The 22,174-nt window shown below is 41.7% G+C and overlaps 1 long non-coding RNA gene across 1 annotated transcript; it reads left to right on the top strand.

Annotated features, from left to right (window-relative positions):
* The first annotated feature begins 37 nt into the window (after positions 1-37).
* On the top strand, positions 38-21,936 carry LOC139077949 (uncharacterized). Its single transcript, XR_011530624.1, has 2 exons — positions 38-151; positions 17,721-21,936. It is a non-coding gene; the product is annotated as an uncharacterized lncRNA (long non-coding RNA).
* Positions 21,937-22,174: the final 238 nt, after the last annotated feature.

The raw sequence follows: 22,174 nt of genomic DNA on the forward strand, positions 1-22,174 counted from the left end.
GTGACTCTTAGAAGCTGTCTGACCTTGTACATACCACCTGATTGTTCTAAACTTCAGTTTGCCCAACTGTAAGATGCTGACTCTAATGTCTCCTTTACCAGGTTATTTGAGGATCCACAAGATAATCTACTGAAGAGTTTCACAACCCATGGTAAGCACAAAGTATTGGCTAATACTATGATTGTGGTGGATTTGCAAGTCCACCTGCCTACAGTTTCAGAGGTTTTTTTAAGTGAAATTCACATAACGTAAAACTAACCATTTTAAAGAATACAATTCAGTGGCATTTAGCATATTCACAATGTTATGCAACCATAACCTCTATCTCCAAAACATTTTGATCATCCCAAAAGAAAACCCTATACCCATTAAGCAGTCACTCTCCATTTTCTTCCCCTCAGCCCCTGGCAACCAACAATCTGCTTTCTGTTGCTATGGATTTACCTATTCTGGATATTTCATATAAATGGAATCATATAGTATGTGACATTTTGGGTCTTCTTTCTTTCACTTAGCATAATGTTTTCAAGGTTCATCTATGTTGTAGCTTATATCAGAACTTCATTCCTTTTCATGGTTGCATAGTATTCCATTGTATGTATATGTCACATTTTGTTTACCATCCATCCATTGATGGACAAAGTTGTTTCCACATTTTGGCTATTGTGAATAGTGCTGCTATGAACATTCACGTACAGGTATTTCTTTGAACACCTGTTTTCAGTTCTTTAGAGTATACACCTGGGAGGGGAATTGCTAGGTCATAAGCCTACAGTTTTGACAGCAAAAACCACAGCTCTAGAGGATACAAATTCCCACTACAATCTCCCAAAGCTAGGGACCAGGCTTCCCTCTTCGTTGCATCCTCAGCACCTAGCACAGTGCCTGGCACCTAATGGGCAACCAAGAAATATTTGTTGAACTCAGCAGAACTGTTGTTCTAGAAATAGATTGTTGTGTGACGTACGAATGTGTGGAATGAGAGAAAAGATTGTGACCTTTGCCTCTTGGCTCCTGGCCCGCTGTATAGTTCTCTGAGCTGTATTATAAAAATCATGTGTTTACAAATCCTGCATTATAATATGAACACACACACAGACACACACACAGAGCACGTGTGTCCTGGGAAAGCACTTTATTAAATTCAATGAACACTTACTGTGAGCACTTATTGTGAACACATTGTGAGAATTATCACTTAATTCTCCCGCATGTGAATTTCCAATTCTGGACATATTCATTTGTCCGAAATGAGGCCGGATTTTCTTCCTTGCACCTCTTCATCTGCTTCTTCTCCTCCTTTGCCACGTGGTTTCATGGCTCTAAGGAACAGGAGAACTGAGGGTGCCAGCTGTAAGTGTTGCTTCCTACTTAGTGTCTTTTCAAATATTTAAAAAATGTAACAGCCATTCTTAGCCAGCAAGAGGGACAAAAACAAGAGGAGGGCCAGATTTGACGATGGCAGTCGTTTACCAAACCCTTGCATATACCATACCGTATCGTGCTATTCTGTACTCATAAGTGTTATAATTTTAGAATGAACTTTAATCATATTTTTATGAAAGGGCTGAATGTGTACATTTTGAGAGATAGAAAATACACCTTAGAAATGCTTCTCAGAAATGGATACATCTGGATTACAAAATGTAACCGCATGTGACAGCAGATGACCATGAACGCTGTCCAGACATCACTTGATTCTGAGTCCTAGAAATAGAAATAAAAGAGGAAATAAATACATGCAACTTACAGAATTTAGAGAATGGAGGAAGGGGACGAGTAGTTTTGAGTGGAGACATGAGGATGCGTCCCAGGAGGGCAGACCAGAGGTAAGGAGATGAGAAGTCTGTTAGATGTAAACATCCAGGGGCTGCTTTAACAGGAATGTCTAATGGAGCCAGAGGAACAGAGGCCAGGAGAAACAGATGGACTTGATAAACATCCTAGCTATCAGTGAGAAAAAATACCAGTTTGTTTGAGCTGAAAATAACAAAATTATATGACTTTTTACACTAGCTTTTACATTCTTTGCCTGGAGTGAGATCCAAAGAAGAACAGACCTATTGGCCTGGAAGAGATTTTAGAAAGAGCATCTTAATGACATACTTTGGTTTTTTGCTTTGCTTCAGACCTCTCGATGCCAACTCCCTTTCTCTGTTGGCAGCTCCCGGCAACAGTCGGTCGCTGTGACTTTTGTGAACTTGTTATGGATATGAAATCCCTGCTCTTTAATTTAAGTCCGTGTCCACTAATTTGGTCCTCCACAAAACTGATGAAAAACTGGCGCGCATTCCGCACGTTAAGACCTTTCATTTACCTAAAGATTGTCATTAAGCTTCCCTCAACCTGCTTTTCTCCTGACCAAACAACCCCAAACCCTTGAAGCTTTTCTCATAGAACTAATTGTCCCTCTTTACAACATTTTTGTGTCTTTGGTTTCTTCACCTCCGTTTTTAACAGCAGAAACAAGCAAACCAAAGAAATGTGTTTTCTAGCGAAGTTTGGACTAAGGTACAACACTTAAGAAACAAAACACACAGGAGAGATTTCTTCACCCACTCCCATTTGACTTGTGGCGTTTCAGCATCTTGCTGGCTTTTTCCCACAGAACTACTCCATTTCCGAGGAATGTTCATTTAGTAAACTGAGTCCACTCCACCCAGGTTGTTTTGTCACCAAACTTGTACCTTGTAATAATCTCGACAACAGCAACAGTAATTGCAGCATCTAACTTCGTTGACCTGTGCTAGCGGCTCACAACCGCCCTGGCAGGAGGTCTGTCATTATCCACATTTAACAGAGAGGGATCTCGGCTTGAAGATGTTCAGGCACTTGCCTGAGATGATCCCGTTCAGGCATGGGGAGGCCTACGTTGCAACCCAGCGGCTGGACCCCTGGGTTCCCATCCACGCTCTAGTCCCTTCTCAGTGCCTATCTGTGGATGGTAATTAATGGTATTTCTTTTCAGACCTAAGTCAACAAAAATCTCTGGCATATAAGAATTTAGTTAGGAACGGTTTATTGCTCAAACAGCTTGGGAGACGTGGCCTTCCCAGCAAACCAAGAGTATACTCTGGGAGAACTTAAGAAGGGGGCCGTTTTTAAAAAAGTTTCCTGCCCAGGTTCCCACTCAGGTCCACTTAGGCAACTGAGGGATGCAAGCCTGCTTAGTTCTGATTGGTTGGCACAGGGCACAGTTTTATTGATTAGCTCCAGGTAGCTGTTAGGGACTTTTTGTAAAATCAGGAACTTTGGCAGAGTCAAAAGCTTAAGAGCACATTCTGTGGTTTTTCCCAGAACAGGGTACATGATTGCATCCCGGTCACGTCATGGCCGCTTGACTCCATTTGTTTTCAGGTCCCACTTAGCCACACGGAGCCCATCTTGTTCTCAGGGGTCTTTCTGATTTCATTTTATGCCACACCTATTTACTGAATTTGTGTTCCTCAGCAAACATTCCCTTCAACAACACTCCTAATTTATCAAGGTCATTTTCAAATTTACGCTGGCTCTTAGTCTGGAGAATTAGCAACTCTATCTAATTAGCGTCTGCAGGTTTGTTCGGTATATTTCATTATCTTCATTCCTAATATGGAAGCTTAAAAGTTTAAACTTAAAATAAATTATGGATATGAAAAGCAATAAGGGCTAGCATTGTATTCCAGGGACTGTTGTAGGCATGTTACATACCTTAACCAAAGCCCTAAGAGGAGGGTACTATTGTTCATTCCAGTGTTACAGATGGACGTCCAGAGAAGACACATAACTTGCCCAAGGTCACTCAGCTGAAAGTTTGGCCCCACATCTTTGCAAGTGGCCTTAGATTCAAAGAATGTTCTATGCATGTCGTGTTGCCAATTCTCTTCTAAAAAACAATCCCTTTCTAATCAGGAATTTTAGAAAAAAATTTAATTGTTTACCAAATGTTATTTATCTGTTTTCTTGCTAATGGTAATTTAAGTTTCTAACCTTTTGCTATCACAAAAAAATGCTTCCTCTAAAATTATTGTTTATTTTTCATTGCGGGAGAGTGAGGAAGGATATATACAGTATGCTGCCATTTGCATAGTTTAACATATGCAAAACTGTATTACACATTGTTTTGGGAGACACAAGTATGTTGTAAAGGAGGAGAACTAGCGAGGGCATGTCAATGTCAGGGTCGTGGTTATCTAGCGGGTAGAGATTGGGGAGGGGACACAGGAAGCTTTGAGCATATTTGCAATTTTTTTCTTAGGCTTGGTAATGATTATATGCAGCTGATTTTTATATTATTCTTCTTTTTGAATGTTTGAAATTTTCCTAATTTTTAAAAAGAGATGCCAAAGGAAATTAAATAGGAATACGTATAACAGTAGGAAAAAACACTGATAGTCAGGAGACCTGATTTCTAGACCTTGTTCTGCAACAAACCAGCAGTTGAAGTTGAGCGAGCTGCTTGATCCGGGACTTCTTCCTCAATCAAAAAAGGAAAGCATTTCATTCAAACAGGGGTCAGCCAACTATGGCCCCTTGTTTTTGTGAATAAAGTTTTATTGGAACACACCCACGCCCATTCGTTTACATATTGTTTATGGCTGCTTTCATTCTGCAATGGCAGAGTTGAGCAGTTGCGGCAAAGACCATATGGCCTGCAAAGTCTAAAATATTTACAATCTGGGGCTTTACAGAAAACATTCGCTGACCCCTCCAGTAGAAAATCAACCTCCTTCAGCTCTAATATTTAGTCATCACAGGGTATAGCAGGATATCCAAGACTTTTGCATCCATGGTGGATCACGGACTCCAGTCTTCCACACAAACAAGTCGCTTTAAATAAGCATGTAAATACAGAGAAGATAGAAGAAACCTTAGAACTTGGAAGTCATACAGCAAAACCCATCACTATTGTTCTGGGCACAGACATCTTCCCCTGAAAAGAATACCCTCGAATGGAGTGAAAGGAAAGTCCATAGATGCCAAACAGATTCTAAGACTTTCGAGATGGTATGTGTTGTGTGATTACTACACAGTTTATAAAAGGTTATGCTTTGTGGATTTTACGGAGATATTTTAGAAAATGAGTACCTGATCTTTGAATAAAATTTCTCATGTGAATAGAGGACTCATTCCTCTATTGAGAGCAATTGACCCACTGAAAGAGCAATACAAAATGGTGGTCAAGAGCAGGAATTCAAGAACCAAATAGCAAGGACTAGAATTCTGGCGTACACCCTTTCTGTCTGTGCTTACTTGGCAATTTAACCTCAGTGTCCTCATCTCTGAAATGGAACCATGCTAGTATGTACCTCATTGGGTTGATATGAAAACGACATGATATCATTCATGGTACAGTATTTAGCATAATGTTGAATAAATGTTAGCCATTATTAACCAGACATATTTAGGACACAATACAAATTCTGAAATGGGTTTAAAAACACAGCTTCTAGTACCTGCTTTAAGGACTAACAAAAGATATGGGAGAAAAGAGGAAGGTAGAAGGCAGTTTAAACATATCTGTATCAGGTAGAACACATGAAGCAAGGTTGCCTCATGGCAGTGGCATCCGGGAGGCGCAAAAGGAAAGCATCGTGGCATCCTGAAATGAAGCCCATTATCCGCAAGTGTTTGGACAGCCCCTGCCTGTCCCATCAAGAAAAGCACAAGGACCTCTTCCTGCCTTCAGGGTCTAATACAAAATCATGACATTGACACACAGCCAACTAGTAGTCATTGGAATGAACACAGGCATAAACAGGCAATATCACATAAAGTGTTCACAGTGTGACTTAGCTTAGCTTAGGGCAGCTTACTTAGCTGCCCCAGACCTTCATTTCCCACTGGGCATCACCGTCCACCAGACATACCGTACAAGCCACTACTAGTGGCTTAAATTTTCTACTAGTCACATTAAAGAAAGTAAAAAGAAGTAAATGAAATTAATTTTTAATAATATGCAGTATTTGATCTAATGTATACAAAGTAATATTTCAACATGTAAGCAATATAAAATATACTAACAACATATCTTAAATTCTTTCTTTCATCGTAGGACTTCAAACTTGGTATGTATTTTACAGTTTCAGCATATCTCAATTAAGAATCCAGCAGGCTTGGGGCTGGCCCAGTGGTGTGGTGGTTGGGTTCAGCAGGCCGGTTCGTGGGTTCAGATCCCAGGTGTGGAACTACACACTGCTCATCAGGCCATGCTGTGGCAGTGTCCCATATACAAAGGGAGGAAGATTAGCACAGATGTTAGCTCAGGGATAATTTTCCTCAAGCAAAAAGAGGAAGATTGGCAACAGATGTTAGCTCAGGGCCAATCTTTGTCACCAAAAAAAAGAAACGCTGCAGGCTCCATAGCCACATGTGGGTTGCAGCTACCATACTGCACCATGTTGGTCGAGAACATACTTAGCTTTTAGAAAACCATTGGTCCTAAAACTACACTTTAGGGACGGGGACGATGGCAAGGGTGAAAGCTATATGCCATTGCTCCATATATGGAGACTTAAACCACACCAGTAAATGATATTTTGTCTTGCCCTATAGTAGAAAAGTAAGAATCTAAGCTTGGAGCCCAAGTAGGACTTCTGTCAAGAGAAGGTTCCCACAAAGAGACATAAAAGAGGCTAATATTAGATTAACAAATGTGATTTCAGCAGAAGAAATTGAATTGGTTGCCCTTAAAAAAGGGTTGTTAGGTTTTCCTTGATTTCTTTTATCAACATTTTGTAATTTAGCAAAAATCTCTACAAGAATGTTCATAGCCAAAACCTGGAAACAACCCAAATGTCTTTCAATGAGCGAATGGTTAAACAAACTATGGTATGGCCACCGCATGGAATACAACTCAGCAATGAAAAAGAATGAACTCTTGAGACAGGTTACAATTTGGAGGGATCTCAAGGGAAATATGCTCAGTGAAAAAAGTCCATCTCCAAAAGGTTGCATATGGTATGATTCCATTTACACAACATTTTCAAAATAACAAAATTATAGAGATGGAGAACAGATTAGCGGTTGCCACAGGGCAGGGGTTGGTGGAGAAGTTGAATGTGGGTACAAAGGGGTAGCATGAGAAAGTCTTGTGGCAATGGCACAATTCTGTATCTTGACTGTGCTTGTGGTTACACAAATATACCTATGCGATAAAATTGCATAGAACTTTACACAGACACAAATGAATGTTTATAAAGCTGGTGAAAGTGGAAGAAAGTGCTGTGGACTGTAGCAATGTCAGTTTCCTGGTTTTGATAGCATCCTGTGGTTATGTAAGATGTAACCATTGGGGAAGGAGTACATGGGATCTCTCTGTACATTTTTTTTTTTTTTTTGCAACTTCCTATGAATCCTTAATTATTTCATTGTTGGGTTTTTCTTAAAGAAATCATAAATACATTGCATATTATAAAATTTTTCCTGATTGTACTCTGGAGGAAGAGTTGGAGAGGACCAAGAAAATGGTCTAGACAAGAAAATGGTGAACCAAGTAACGGCAATGGGCATGGAAAGAGGTGAAGAGATAGAACAGCTATTTAGAAGTTGAAACAGACCAGACTTGATAGGACAGACGAGCATAGCGAGCAAGTGTTCAGACTGCTGGGTTCAAATCCTGGGTCTGCCACCGAGAGGGAAATGTACTTCCTCCTCTTGGACCTTAGTTTCCCTCTCTGCAGGGTAGCAGCAATAATAGTACCTGCTCACAGGATTATTATGAAAGATAAACAAGTTAATTCACTAAGTTCTTAGAACAGTTCCTGGCACATGACAAGTGCTCAAAAAATATTGGCTATTATTACTATGGAGTGTAAAAGCTCAAAATTAGAAACAATACAATTGTTCATTTAACAAAAAGTACGTCCAAAAAAAAGGTCTTTAATAAAAGCAAGACCTGCTTGGCAAAACCCAGCCTTAACCATAGCAGCTCCAGCAGAAAAGCCAAGAACAAAGGACTGGCAGGTAGCGTAGTGGTTGGGTTCACACGCTCCACTTTCGTGGCCCAGGGTTTGCAGGTTCGGACCCTGGTCGCAGACATGTGTACCACTCATTGGGCCATGCTGTGATGGTGTCCCACAAGCAGGATGGAGGAAGATTGGCAACAGATGTCAGCTCAGGTCCAATCTTCCTCACCAAAAAAAAAAGAAAGAAAGAAGGAAAAGAAAAGCCAAGCACCAGCTTCTTAGAAGCCCAGAGAAAAAGGAGAGAAGTGCCAAAGATCTGTTTCTCAAATCCAGCAATCAACACAGGGGCACAAGGAGAGAAATGATTGGTTTTGTGCAAACCAAACCAATTCTGATCCCAGACCGCCATGCTACAGCTCCAGGGGTTTAATATCTTCCAAATCCAGAGCGTGTTTCAGCCTTAATGAGCCAAGTTGTAAGGTGCTCATCACATGATGATGCAATACCTAATTTAAAAAGCCACAGTCATGTCGTGGCAGGGAGGGGCAGTTATGAAATCTATATATGTGATTGCTTTCCTGCTTTCATTAAAGCCACAACTCACAAGTAATCTGTTTGTTTTTACGCACTCTATTCTTTCAGAGTGTATGTTAAAACACTGCTTTTTATTTGTGTCGTCCTTTTCCTAATGGTAAAACATTGGTAGAAACTGGATTTGAGGCTGAAAATGTTAATTTAGTTAAAACTAAACCCTGAAACTTTGCACAAGTAATGAAGTTTGCATTTTTTTGATCTGTACACTTTCTGACCACAAGAGGGCTTCTTTCACGGCCAGTAGTAAAAACCAGCAGAGTAGTCTGTAATCTGGAATTTACAAATATCTTACAAGGGAAAAAGAATTGAAAACCGAGCCCCCGCTCCCCGTAGCAAGGCTTAACTGGGTGTACAGTTTTGTAAAATGTGGAATTTATTGAAGAAGCTCTGTGATATATACTTCAAAGCTCAGTTTCTTATTTTTAAATTTGGCATTCCACCTGATGGAAAGCAGCCAACCACTTATAAATCGTGTTCATGATTTCACTTCCCAGTTGGTGAATGAAGTAGGGCCAAGTGCCGTCTTTATTTCTCTTAGTTTTATTATTAACATCTAGAGCTCAGCATACTGCTCTGGTTCAATAGGGGCTCTACAGTCAATGGCTCCTTATTCATTATTTAAGATAATTCTGTCATGCTAGGAAGTGAATTTCCCTAAGTATACCCCCCACGCCCATGCCAAATCCTGTTTATAGATTTCAGTCCATTTGGTTGTAGAGTAAATGTTTTGGAAGAAAGGCTCATAGTCCTCCTGAGATGGAACCCAAAGTTTTAGACAAAGAGAGTTGAGAGCCCAGGTTCCTAGAATACTGGAAGAGCAAGCTCTTAATGGGCATGTAGACTTTGCAGCATATTCTTGTTGTCAGGATTTGCCTTGTTCACCCTCAAATCTCCCGGGATTGCCCTCACTCCTCATATGCCACTCCTAAAATTTAGGTCCCGTTCCTCTATTATCTGACTATTGATAACAGCTGGTAGAGCTAAACCACAATCCCTCCGCGCCCACTAAGCGGGAAGTTGCCGTTATTTATTGATTCATTGCTCACTTTGCAGAACTCTCTATATTCTATGAAAATTTTGCAAAGCACATGAAAATGACACAAAGAGTACCTATTTTTTGTTAGCTGTCAGTCCCAATGTTTCTGGTGAACCCAAGTGAAAGAGATTTCCATGGAATTCTTTTATTTGTTTTTCTTAATTTGAAAATAACGTTGAGAGCCAGATCAGTGAGTATTCTCCACTTCTATCTTTTGTAGGACAGAAATAGAATTAACTGTCCATGCCCGCATATTCACCTTCTTTGTGAGAAAGATGCAGCAACTAGCACCTTCTCTTTCTCTGGCCTTGCTCTGTCTCCCAACTCCAAGAAGAGAGGAAGGCACCAGGAGACTTGAGAATCTTGAGCTCCAGGTTTGAGGCCCTCATCTTCCATCACATGGGCTCTGGGACCTTATCATATACTAGTTCTTTGATATGTGAAATAAAGCAAATACATAAAATTATCTTGGCTATATAATTTCTAAAGCTTGTCTCAATACTAACTTAAAACTAAGACAGTTTGTGCTATGCACAGTCCAACAATTATTGGGTCTTCCTGGAAAATCAAAGCCCTTACACCAAATTCTCTTCTCATGTGATTACGAGGAATAATTTGTGCTGAAGATCAATCTGAGAACCTCAGCAAGTATCTAGAGGATGTGCTCTTTTTTAAGCATAAGCATATGACTAGCATAAATCCACTAGGCACCCCCCAAAGGTACACAGTTGGAGAGATGGCCCCAGAAAGAGTGGAGTTTTGGTGTTTGCTATCACCAAGGGAACGTTCGAGTTTCCCAGTCAAGTTCAGTCCCATTTAAGTGAGAAAGGTCGGAGTTTGTTTTTCCGCTTGGCCTGACTTTCGTGGGGGTTTGATGAGTGTATTTGTTTTGTGTGGTCCTGTGTGCAGGGTGTCATTTCTTAGAGCCTATTGATGCCATCTCGAAATACAAAGTGGGACGCCATTGAAGCTCCTGCTGCAGGAACGTTGAACACTGTATAAGCCACATCTTTATGCATAACATTAGATCATGATGGGCCACATCTACAGTTGTAGTTGTGAGGATGCTGGGGACAATCTCTCTCCTGTGGCTTTCTCTGGCCTTGTCTTCTGACAGAGTCCTTCTTGGCAAGGCCGAGGTCTTGCATGGTGGGAAGCGAGGGCAGGGAGTGTATCAATCACTCTATTCTGGACTGCTTGCTTTTCTTCCGTAAAGTCTATGAAATCTTTTTTTTTTTTTTTGGCCATTTGTGCTTCTAGTTGCCTGGTCAACCCTCTGAGGAGCTGTTGCCAGGTTGGAATCGTTGGGGTGGGGACAGAACTGGTGCATAGTGAAGGAGAAGGAGCTGCTGATGGGACGAGGGAGCAAGATAAATGCCTCCCTGTCCGACGTTCCAAGCTGAGAGTCTGTTATATTAAGGGGCCAAAGGGGACTCAGCTTTGGAACGTCCTCAAGGTCACCCAAGGGACTAGGTGGCACTCTGATACAGGACCCCAAAATTTTCTGAAAAAGTATTTAGATAGGGAAAGTAATAATGATTTATTCCTAGGATTCTCAACTTTGCAAGAGAAATAGCCATTTTTATTTCGATGGGTCCTTAAGTAGACACAGGAGAGTAAAATGATTTGCCAATGACAGAAAGTCTGCTAGAAATTCAAGTGTTTTTCTCTTGTCACTTATTTTCTTTAAAAAGAAATATACCTGCTTTCTTTGCAATAGGCTGTGGTTTGTCATGTTTGTGAGATGTGTTTTCTTATTGGATCAAGAGTTTGCTAGGATGGGGAAAAAGAGGCTTGGGGAACACTTTAAACTCGACTTCAAAAGCTAGGGTTATTAATTCTCATGAAGGCAAATATTTATTTAAGGAGCTGATTCATTATATTATAACATTATGAATCAACATCAACGGCTGTGTATAGGGAGGAAGTATGGAGAATTAGTAATGAAAGAGTTGGAAGGAGAAGGGGCTGACAGGAGAATTAGTAATGAACAGGGTCGGAAGGAGGTGGGGCTGAGAGTTATTAAGCACTGAGTGTTGATAGACATTACGTCATTTAGTCCCAACCACAGGTAAATACCATATCTCCATTTAATAGATGTGGAAACTGAGGCACGGATACATGATAGATCAGGGATCAGAACCTAGGTTGGTCTAAGGAAAGATTCTTTCCTGCTCCACACACTATAATGGAAAGAAAACGGGGCTTCCATATCGGGAAGGGGTGAGGGAACTGGTCTGAGTTTTAAACCCAGGTCTGCTACAGTTGATTGTATGGCCTTACTAAGGCCTTAGGAAAAATCACTTGATTTATCTGGGCCTCAGTTTCCCGAAAGATTAAGGTCCTTAGCCTCAGGCAAGGTGCAAACTTACCACTTTTTTGGAGAAATAACATTTATTCTGCCCACTTTGGTAACTCAAACCAACCTAGGATGATTTAGCAGTTTTCAAGAACTTATTCTCCCTCATGTCAGTGCCGGAAAGGGGAGTCCACTGGGCCACTGGGATCTGGTCAGGGACGAGTGAAGATGCAGCAAGTGTGCTTGGATAGAAACGAGCTTTATCCTGCTGATCTCAAGCACTGTCCACTAACTGATTAATTGAGGCATAATTTGAAGACTGTGAAACGCGCCCGTCTTTGTGGTTCACTGGGGTTTGACAATTGCATACACACATGTAAACAACCACCCAAATCAATTTCAAAAACTTTTCAACATCCCAGTGAGTTCTCTTGTGCCCCTTTCCAGTCAATTCCACCTCCTTCTTACCCAATAAAGCAAGCACCGTTCTGGTTTCTGTCGCCATGGATTAGTGTTCCCTGTTCTAGAACTTCATACACGTGAAATCCTTTGTGTGAATCCATTTTCAACGCCAGAGGAACAACTATGGCTCCAGGAGGTAGATGGCAAGTCCTATCAAGAAGGCCAGAGGGGACGTCAAAATCTGTTTCTTCTTTCCAAGAAGCTTACAAATTCCTTGAAAACAGAATCTGGTTCTTTGAAAGGGTCTTTCAATACGGTACACATATTACTTCCTCAATTCATATTTATTTAATTAGGTGATACTTTTACATCCTCTGCATTTGTCCTTCGTTTATACATTTATTCATTCAACAAAAATTGATTATTGTCCACCTATATGTTCCCAAGACTATCTAGGTGGTGGGATTAGTTACAATTAAGGTGAACAGAGGGGCCGGCCCCGTGGCTGAGTGGTTAAGTTTGGGCGCTGTGCTTCAGTGGCCCAGGGTTTTGCCAGTTCGAATCCACTCATCAGGCCGTGCTGAGGCAGCATCCCACACGCCACAATTAGAAGGACGCACAACTAAAAATATACAACTATGTACTGGGGGGCTTTGGGAGAAAAAGGAAAAATAAAATCTTAAAAAAAAAAAAAAGATGCACAGTTTGTGTCCTCTGGGGCTCACGTTGTGGTTAGAGCAATAAATATTAAATGCCTACAACAGAATGTGTGGGACTATTTGTGAAGGCGGTGGATGCTACGAAGAAATGAACTAGCATAATAGAGGAGAGGGCAGGCGGCCTCATATGATGCTGGGTTAATGGACGATTTTCTATCACACTTAACCTACTACCGGTTGCAAGAGGCAGGATTAATATTGTTCTGTCAGCGGAAGCATGAACCAGAGTTTGAGCCTCAAGGCCACGTTTCATTACTCATCACTTTATTTATTGATGGCCTACTATGTGCCTCACACAGTTCAATACTGGGACAACAGAAAAAACAACGAGGCATAGAATTCATCCTCCAGGAGTGTATTTTTAGGAGTTACATTGTCATTGTGCTTTGAAAATGAAGTTGTTTCTCCATTGTCATAGTGCATATAAAAAAAATTAGCGCATCTCATCTACATTTTGATAAGTTTTCACGAGTCACATCTGAAGCTGCTTAGAATGGGGCTCACGGGGCAGGTTTTGGAGGAGTGTAAGGAACTGCTCTGCTGGACAAAGGCGAAAGGCATTTCTTTCCTGCAACGTTCCAGGCACCGCACGGGGCTCTCAGTCAGTTCACTGTCAGCAGAGGCTTAAGAAAATAGACCGCAAGCTAGAAGGCGTACTTTTGGGAATTTGACAGCTCCTCGAAAACGCGGCCTAAAGTGTCCCAAGTTAATAAAAGCAACACTACCCATCCCCCCAACACACACACTCTCTCTCTTTTTCTCTCTCTCAAGTTTAACCACTGTAGCTACCAGGGGACAAAAGGTTTCAGATGGGTTCCACAGATGAATGTTTGATATCATGGGACAGCACAGAGCCAGAACAATCGACTCCTCTTCGGCCAAAACTTTCCCATTAGCGTGTATCAGAAATGTGCAAGCTCTGATTGCAGAATAAGTAAACAGGACATAATGGGTTTTCAATAAATGTGGCTGAGCCAGACTCCAGGTCTGTTTGGAGAGGTTTGTTTGACACGCAGAGCCAGCGGGGGGAATTGAGGACAGAAAGGTAAAGAGAGTTGAAGTTCGGGAACGAAAGCTGGTGCATTGGGCTGGGTGGTGACCACATGCAGACCACTGAGGGGAGGCTCCTCTGATTGGACAACCCGAGAATCTGTCACGAGGCCTTTGTCTGGAATGTCCCGGTTTAATTGTCAGAGTATGTAGAAAGTTTGAGGGAGGAGGGACTCAGAGAGGTCTTGGACTCCTTTTTTCTGTTACGTTTTGTTAAAAAAAAAAAAAAAAAGCAAAAAACCCTGAAGCTGAGCACAGTAAAGGGCCTAAAATGCCTCACCTGGTGAATCAGAACTTGATCTGGGTTTTCTAACCTGCTTTGTCTCTCCGCTGCTTTCCTGCATGCACAGCCATAGGGCTCAACTGAGTGGAATGCATTTGGCAGGAAGAAATTTTAAAAAGATGTTTATGCTTTAATAGACTGAAATTGGTTTCAATCATTTCTTACTGATTTTAACCAGAAACAAATTAATTTATGTGTACATTAGAACTTATTTTAACTTAGATTTTTCTTAAGACATGGAAAGCTGAGCCGTGGAGCAAAAGAGAGCCCTCGCCACAGTTGAAACTCAGGGCGGACTCCCTCCTCTAAAGCCTGGACCAGCTCCAGACTAGACGGACCCGGGAGCCTCTAGTTGGCCTTTCTGTTTCCCGGGTGTTAACTTTCCACTAACAAGTTAATAAAATAACCAACAAAGGTCTGACACATTTGGCACACAATCCAAACATTTTTCCCTCAGTGCTCCGGTGTCCTGGTCACGTTCCCCAGAAGCAGAGCCTAAGACCGGGATCCCGGTGCTTGTGGTTTACTGAGGGAGTCCCCTTCAGGAAAAACATGCAAGGGAGCATTTTAGTTTGCTAGAGCTGCCATGACAAAATGCCACAGAGTGGGTGGCTCACTCAACAGAAACTGATTTTCTCACAATTCTGGAGGCTGGAAATCCAAGATCAAAGCGTTGGCAGGGCTGGTTTTCTCCTAAGGAAACCTGTCCTTGGCTCGCAGATGCCTTAGTCTTGCTGCCTCTTCACATAGTTGTCCCTCTGTGTGTGGGCTCCCCTGGTGCCTCTGTGTGTGCCCTCTTCTTATAAGGACAACAGTCACATGGGATTAGGGCCCATTCTAACAGGCCTCATTTTAACTTAATTGCCTCTTTAAAGGTCCTGGGGTTGAGTCTTCAGCATATAAAACTTGAGGGAACACAATTTAGTCGATAACAGGAAGTGAGAGAAGCAAGACAAGGAAGAGGAAGGAGGGGAGACAAGATGTGATCTCCTGTAAAGTCTAGTCTTAGGCTAGTCCATTGGATGAGCTGGTCGAGGAACCATCAATCAAACCACAGAGTTGTCCCACCTTGAATTAAGGATGCTGGGTCTTTCCACCACCATATCTGTTAGTTCACTGGCCAGCCCTCAGCTTGTGTCTGGTGGGGAGAGATCTTCAAGTATCTGCCCAGGCATCTCCAGACAAAACAGCTCCTGTGAATCAAGACCATTTTTCTGGAGAGGGTTATACAGCTGTAAATCTCTAGCCACTCGAGCGCTTATGTAGTTGGAGGATGGCGCCCCCACACAAAGATGGCCTGGGCAAGGCACCAACATGATCATCGACACAGGTCTTCCAGGGTTCCTCTATTTATTATGGAAGCTCATCAGTCTTCTGTCTTGATTAGTTAAAGCCCACCCTTCCAGGTTCAACACAGGACATGAGAGGGCTGCCGTGGGAGGGAACAAGAAGGTCTGACCGCTTCCTTCCCTCAGCACATGTACCACCATCAACCCGGTTACCCAGGCCTGCATCCTTGACTTCCAGCCAACCACTACATTTATCAGCCCTAACTCTTCATTAGCTTTCAATTCCATCTTCTTTCCATTCTCATGGCCATTGCCCTAGTCCAAGGAACTGTTTTTTTCTCATCCCTATTTCTACAGAGTTTCTTCTCAGATCTCTCTGCCTCTAATCTAAACTCCATCCAATTCTCCCACAGCAACCAAATGTGAATTGCTCATATTCAACCAAATGTGAATTCCCCACTCAACACCCTATGATACCTCCCTTAGCTATGGAGATAAGGTCCAGTCTTTAATGTGATTCACAGTGTCTTCCCCAATATGGCTGCTGCCTCCTGCCTCAAACCACCCCACACGCCTCATTTGTAACATCCCAAGCATAGTCAGCTTCTTTTCATCTTTGGACTTACAGCATCCTTTCTCAGCAGACCGTTTACCCCGCACTCTGCCCAGCGCTTCCTCCAAACCCCGACCATCAGACACAGCTCTTAGGACACTTTTTCTGGGCAGCCTCGCCTGACCTCCGTATTTAGTGGGTCGGCTCTGCTGTATGTTCCTTTGCTCTGGCACTGACCACACTCAACTGCCATAGGGTGTTTAATGGTCCATCTCCCTTACTAGACTACCAGCTCTCTGAAGGCAGGGCGTGAATCTATCTCGATGGTCATTATTCCGCCAACCTTATGTCCCTGTTCTGCTACTTCCTATTGTGGGACCTGGGGCAATTGTAACCTTTCTGTGTCTCAGTTTCCTATTTGTAAAATGTGAATAATATAACACAACATTCCCCATTGTTTGGAGGATTAAATGACTGAATATGCATGTAGGAGGCAGTATACAGAACAGTGTTTGGTGCATAGTAAGTACCTGGGAGGGTTGGCTGTTATTATTTCCATCGCTAGAAGACAGAGTGGTCGCAGCAGTAGTTTTAGTATCTCCAGCACCGAACGGAATGCTGGGCTCATAAGAGAAGAGAAGCTGAAGGTGCTAGAAGTGGCCAGGAAGCCAGTTTGGATTAATATCACCTTCATCATTTCTCCTGACAGTTTCACAGATGGTGAAACCAGGGGCATGTGGGATCCAAGTTTCGATCCTATCTCTGGCTTTACTGGCCTCCAAGGCAAATATTTAATGTTAGTTTACAGTTGACACTAACAGTGTACGTTAATATTGGATAAGAGCAAGAAAACAAAAATCTTCTCATCGGAAGAGCTGATTAGTTTACAAGGAACCGCGATAGTTACACCTGCAGTTAATAATTTCACAGGGTGAAAAGGCAGCGTGGGAATATTGGCTAATTCTCATGGAATCCCTGCTCACCTAGCTGTTTCGTTAAGTAGAGGGCAGCCCACAGGAAACTGAGCCATATAACTGCATCTTTCCTGTGGCCCCAGGGAGGCCAGCCATCCCCTAGCCCTGCTCGTGCCACCTGTGAGCACTTTCCTTCAACATCCGATCAACTCAGACCCGCAGCTGGCCTGCTGACTCACCGGCCGCTGGCATCCCTGCAGAACCACTTCACCCTTCTCTGGGGCTCCTCTCTCCTCCTTTTCTCCCGCCCCTTCCTCCTCCACACAGCCCACCCTCGGGCACAGAACTTACTGAGTTACCCTTTGCCAAGATGCCAGGAACAGTCAGCAGATGATTGAAACATCTTTCACACTGAACATGTCTGGGCCCATAAATCCACAGCTAGAGCATTTTAGAGTTGGCCACCAAACCATCTCCTTTCCATCAATGCAAAGGCACGAATAACAGAACTTTTTAAATACAATTCCACGCGCTTCACATTTTTCTCAATGTTGTTTCTATGCATCTCGTTTCTTTCTCTGCCTTCAGTCACCCTCTTTGCCTCTGTTTTGCTGTGTTTTTTTTTTCTTTTTCTTTTTCTCCCCTATTCTGGTCTTTCTGCTTGAATTCTGATCTCATTTCCTGTTTCCTCTAAGGTTGTGATGCTATTTGAACACCTACCCAGAATTCAACAGAAAGGGATAAAAAAGCAGAAGGAATCAGACCGCAGTAAGTAAGGCTGCCCACCCTGAGAACACTGTTCCAGAGAGTTCTGCCACTCACCCAATGCTCACAGACACAGGAACATGAGTCATCAATGAGACACTGTTACCACCCGCCTTTCTCCCCCAAGCCTCCCTAAAAAAAAGGAGGAAATGGCCTCTGACATTGGGATGTATGAACAAGAGTTCCACACACGGCAGAAAGCATGAGAACTTCTGCCACAGACTTCCGCACTGGTTATAGGATGCTGGCCTCATGTTTGGTTTTCAAACCTCAAATCTAAAGAAAATGTCACTTGAAGTATGATTTGTTGTGAGCAATATAAAGGCTGATTCAGAAGGAAAAACAAAGCCCAAATAGAACTACTGTTATATGATTTCTATGATTTTTTAAATAATTATAATTTTTAAAAGGGATATTTGGCCATTGAAAGAAGGAAAATGAAAAGAGCTATAATTGCCTTTAAAGCGCATAAAGTAATATTATGGAAGAAAAAAGTTCAATTCACCACATTGGTCAATAAAGCTGGAATGAGATGAATTAAGCTTGTTCAAAGAAAAGTTTGATTGAAGATTACAAAAAACTCTAATTATGAGGAAAGGAAAGACGATTCTTAGGCAAATCTGATAAAGGAGGTTACAAACTTGCGAATCCTGTGGATTGAAATGAGAAACCCAACAATTAGAGATGGTTAGGACAAAACAACATCATTCCTGGGGGCTGGCCCCATGGCCGAGTGGTTAAGTTTGCGCATTCCGCTGCAGGCTGGCCAGTGTTTCGTTGGTTTGAATCCTGGGAACGGACATGGCACTGCTCATCAAACCACGCTGAGGCAGCGTCCCACATGCCACAACTAGAAGGACCCACAATGAAGAATATGCAACTATGTACTGGGGGGCTTTGGGGAGAAGAAGGAAAAAAATAAAATCTTTAAAAAAAAAAATCATTCCTAAAATGAATAGGCTTCATTCCCTGGTAAAAAGGACCTAGAGCCAGCTTTAAAATCTCTAGCCATGTTCTTCCCAGACATTTCAGAACCGTGTGAGTGAATATGAGCGGCAAGACTAGCCCTCAACTTACTCCGCTCTATCTGTAACTCATCAGAGAAAAGGATCCTGAAGCTTGTCTTCTCCAAGCGTTGATCCCCAGGATGCCAAACGAGATATGCTAATAATTTGTTCAACATCTAGAAAGTCATCCTGGGAAAAATATGATTTTAAGCAAATTGCAAATAGAAAGGACTAGAAATGATTAGAGACTCAGTCTATAACTATAAAACCCATCTGTGGTTAAAAACTATTTTTCTGTTTCCTTTCATTCCACCAGCAATCTAGAAAGAATTCATTTTTATTTGTTATTCAGAAAACGTTAGCATTAGGAATTGATACACTGAAGCACGTTGCTTTTTCTGGTCCTCTCTGCTGATGGGAGAGGACAGGCTACACACCCTGCAAGGAGGACGCCTCCAAACCTTGAGCTGATATGCACCAGCTCCTGGCCAACAGCCGTTCTGTGCAACCACATCTCCTGCTTCCAGGACCTGCCATTCCCATCTCTCTTGCTGAAGAAAAGCACACTTTTCTGGAATTGGCTGTAAACTGGCATTTGTCCTACTTGTGTCCTATAGAATGAGAAAACCTGTTTCAGAGAACAAGAAGTAAATTCTCCCAAAACAAACTCTTTAAAGTAAGCAGTGTGTGTGCCTTGGTTATAGACCACAAACCATGAAAGGGCATATCCATGCGTGAATTGGCAGTTCACTGGGTCTTGTAATTCTCACCAGGGAGGCAGGCTAAGCAAACCAATTAACTAATTAAACCAATTAACCAAATGTGTAATTAACCTTGAGAACAGAGATGTCAACAGAAGCACAATAAAGAATTTACCCACCTCTTGAAATTGCTTGGTGGTTTTAAGCCTTTTAATTTTCTGTCTTAAAGGCATATTCACAAAGTGAAAATATTCTCTGGGCATAGGATTAGTGGCCAAGCAATGTCTTCATATAGATGGGATGGAATCAAGCCCAGAGCAGTGCTTCCCATCTCAGCTACAGTCCACTATCCGTAAGTAAATACACAGGAATTTTGGAGAACATCGTCCACAAAACATCAGCCACAACACATCATGGTCGTTTCTTTTGAGAACATACATGTCCATTATGAAGAACAGGGAATAGCTAGAAATTTCCAAAACAGCCCTTTTTAGAAGACAGTCAATCACCTAGTAATTCAAATAATTAATTCTAGGAAGAAAGGAATCAAGAAAGGGATGACTAAATGTTTGTAGAGAAACAAACATATAGATGTGGGGAACAGATTGGTGGTTACCAGGGTAGGGGTGACAAAACAGGAAAGAGGCGCATGTGTTTGGTGATGGATGGTAATGGACTTTTAGTGGTGAATACCATGCAGTCTATACAGAAGCCAAAATATAATGATGTACACCTGAAATTAATGTAATGTTATAAACCCATGTGACCTCAATAAAATTTAAAAAAGAAAAATGTTTGTGAAGTTTGATCTGTACACAGAAATCCCTGGGAAAGATGAGCTTGTGCAACTGTACAAACACCTTGCTCCATGCAATTCTGACATGTGGAAATTCGTCTTTGCCAAAACAATAAATAACATCTGGCCACAATTACTTTTAAGTAACTCACCTCATAAAATTTTGGTTTTCAAGTAGCTTCAGGAATGTTATTTAGAATTAATGATGTCAAAGACACTAAGCTAAGCCCATTGCCTTTAAGTAGCTTATAATTAGGGCTGGTGTGAAACTCAGAAAAAAAAGTAACCAACAAAGAATTATATGTTAAACAGCAACTAGATAATACAGACTACAGTCAAATATCTAATGACTGAGTAAGGCAGATTTAGACTTAGACCATTACTCATGCCATTTCAGAGAAACTGAAGTCATGATGGAGAGGTAGACACAATCAAATCATTAAGAGGGGAAGTGAAAGCTACAGTATTAGGAAATGTGAAGCTTATCAGGAGAATAAATATGTATGTGAAGTCTCATACTGGATTTTCCTGTTTCTCTTTCACAAAAGAGGTTTTCAACATTGACCTTGGGCAAGATCAAAGCTCACCAGGGCTAAGTCAGCACACTTTTTCTAATCCTTAAGTAAAAAGATACACTTGTGAACAGTAACGCTCAGCCAAGCTCACAGAGTCTCCACGTAATCAAGGACTTAAAGTGTAATTTATAAGCAGGCAAGAATGTTTAAGGAATCGTGTTTCATTCACTAAACCAAGGGTCCCATTCCCGCTCCACTGCAGAGCAAGCACTTGGTATCACTTCAATTAACCTCTCTGGGCCTCTGTTTCCTCATCTGAAAAAGTGAAGGGGTTTTGGAATAGGAAATCTCTTTGATTCCTCTTATGACTCGAATAAATTGTTTTTCTTTTCTATCTATAGAGGATGAGACTACCTGACAGAAAACAGTTCCACTTCTAATGTTTTGGATCCACCAGATCCCTGAAATTTGGGTATGAAAAGCTTTTCTTAAGCTAAAGAGATAGCATTTCCTCGAGAATAATTGCCAGTCTCCTTGAAACTTTAGCCAGGAAACTTATCAAATAAACCACCTACATCCAGACTGTGGTTGAGTCCAAGAAAGTCAAACCCAATGCCTCATGGGAATTTAGAATTACAGTTGTTGGTCAAGTTGAGAGTAAAGAATGTGAATTTGTTTTCTGAGATTCTTCAAGGCCATATGAGCTGGGGCTCAGTGTTCTTTAAATCATATTGAAGAAAACAAACTTCTAGACAGAGTTATGTATCATGTCTGCAAGGCCGTATACTGCTAAGTGATGGACTGGTCCCCACTCAATACATTCTTGTTTATCTCTGCTTTGAACCCAAAACAAACTCTTATGCACACAGACTGAGCCTTGGGGATAGGTGGTCATTGTAGGAGGCTGAATTCTAATTCTAAGTAAGGTGCTTCATACAATAAAATAGTTTTTATGTTGTCTACCTCTATGCAAATGAAGTGTATTAGTACTGACATGGCATGGATTTGTTAATAACTGTAACATTTTATACATTATTAATATTAAATGTAATATGTTAAAATGTTTTCTTAATTCCAGCGGATAAATTCTAAGGCTGTCAATAAAGAGATGAAAAGTAAGGACAAGACAACAGCATTTAAGTGTATGAAAATATGGCTTAGTCCATTCGGGCAGCTATAGGTGACTTATAAAGGACAGAAACTTATTTCTCACAGTTCTGGAGTCTGGGAAGTCCAGGATCAGGCCGCTGGCAGATTTGGTATCTGGTGAGAACCTGCTTCCTGGTTCAAAGATCACCATGTTCCCGCTGTGCCCTCATATGCCAAGCGGCGAGGGAGCTCTCAGAGCCTCTTTTATAAGGGCAC

Source organism: Equus przewalskii, chromosome 20 (genome assembly GCF_037783145.1).
Source record: "Equus przewalskii isolate Varuska chromosome 20, EquPr2, whole genome shotgun sequence".
NCBI classification, from domain to species: Eukaryota; Metazoa; Chordata; class Mammalia; order Perissodactyla; family Equidae; genus Equus; species Equus przewalskii.